This window comes from Austrofundulus limnaeus, unplaced genomic scaffold, assembly GCF_001266775.1.
Source record: "Austrofundulus limnaeus strain Quisiro unplaced genomic scaffold, Austrofundulus_limnaeus-1.0 Scaffold306, whole genome shotgun sequence".
NCBI lineage: Eukaryota > Metazoa > Chordata > Actinopteri > Cyprinodontiformes > Rivulidae > Austrofundulus > Austrofundulus limnaeus.
The window spans coordinates 526431-527742 of NW_013952708.1; the positions used below are offsets into that span (position 1 = coordinate 526431).

The following is a 1312-nucleotide window of genomic DNA, read 5'->3' on the forward strand; positions in this document are numbered from 1 at the left end:
TATATATATATGACAGATTTTGTACAAAAATGAGCATAAGCAACAAAAACAGGTTAAAAACACAAGCAAGAAACAGTTGTTTCATATGACCTTTTTACAAGATATGCTGATTTGAAGTTGCACATTTTAATCCTGGCTTTTGTTTGGCCAAAAATCTAGAGATGTTTTTTGTCCCATTGCCAACAGAAATCATCAGCATCTACTTTTACTCCTGACTACTCCGTGTGCGCGACGGTGTCTTACCGTTCAGCATCCCACAGATGACACAGAGGAGCTCAGTCTCTTCGTCTGGCTCCCTAGCACAGCCACACCAGTGTAGAGGCTTTAAGACTACAAGTAAAAATATATATATTTGTGGTGAAAATGGTTTTATTGAAACAAGAAAAAAAAATCCAACACTTGAAATGTGTAAACAATTATAAACTGTGGGGAGATAATCTGTTTATTTGGTAATCTGCCTGCTACAGAATCATTTGTATTTGTTAAATGTATTTATTTTTTTAATAATTATCTGAACATAGTATGGATAAATGTAATATTAACATTAGAGCCCCTATCTTTGACTCCTATATTTGAAATAAGATGTGTAGTTGAGAGGTGGAGTGGGGGTTAGTGTATTCAGGTACAGCAAAATATCGTATTTTATTGATCAAAAGGTCTTTTGAGTGACCAAGTTACTTCAGACAATTTAAGAAACCCATTTTTACAAGTAATGTGTAAATTTAGTTTTAATACGTGGCTGGTCTGCCTACTTCAAACTTTAAAAAGGGTGCTGCCTTTTTTCTGTGTTTGTTGATTTTGTTTTTGTCCCTGTAAAGAAACTTCTCACAACAACGTCGGCTCCCTTCTGTCAATGCAGTAGGGTTGGGCATAATCGCATCGTGTGCAATTAATCGTCAGAAAAACATTAATCGATTACTTTTTGGCACTTGACGATTAATACAATTAACGCCACCAGGCAGAGTCTGGTCAGAGCTCCTCTCTGCTTCAAATATGATGAACATTAAAAAAAGTTTTGTAATTTATTTATCATCAACACAATTTATAATTTGATGTTTAGCCTGAAGTTTGTAATTTTGACACAATTTGGAACAGATTTTTACGAAGAGTAAATCTTTCCCACTAAATTGGTCATGTGACCAGGACATAAGGGTGTCCAGGGACTCCAGGGCATAAGTCGTCAAATTAATCGTTATCGGCTAAATACCACAATTAATCGTGATTATTTTTTTTGCCAATATTGCCCAACCCTACAATGCAGTACAACAAGTAGCCTGTAGATGGCGCTGCCACCCTTAAGTCTTAACCAGCA

The 1312-nt window shown here is 35.8% G+C and overlaps 1 protein-coding gene across 1 annotated transcript in view; it reads left to right on the top strand.

Annotated features, from left to right (window-relative positions):
* The window catches only part of tent4b (terminal nucleotidyltransferase 4B), a gene marked incomplete in the record, with an annotated part of 38124 nt that extends 37743 nt beyond the window's left edge, over positions 1-381 (top strand). The window contains 1 exon segment of the mRNA XM_014021806.1: positions 35-381.
* Between the last annotated feature and the right edge of the window lie 931 nt (positions 382-1312).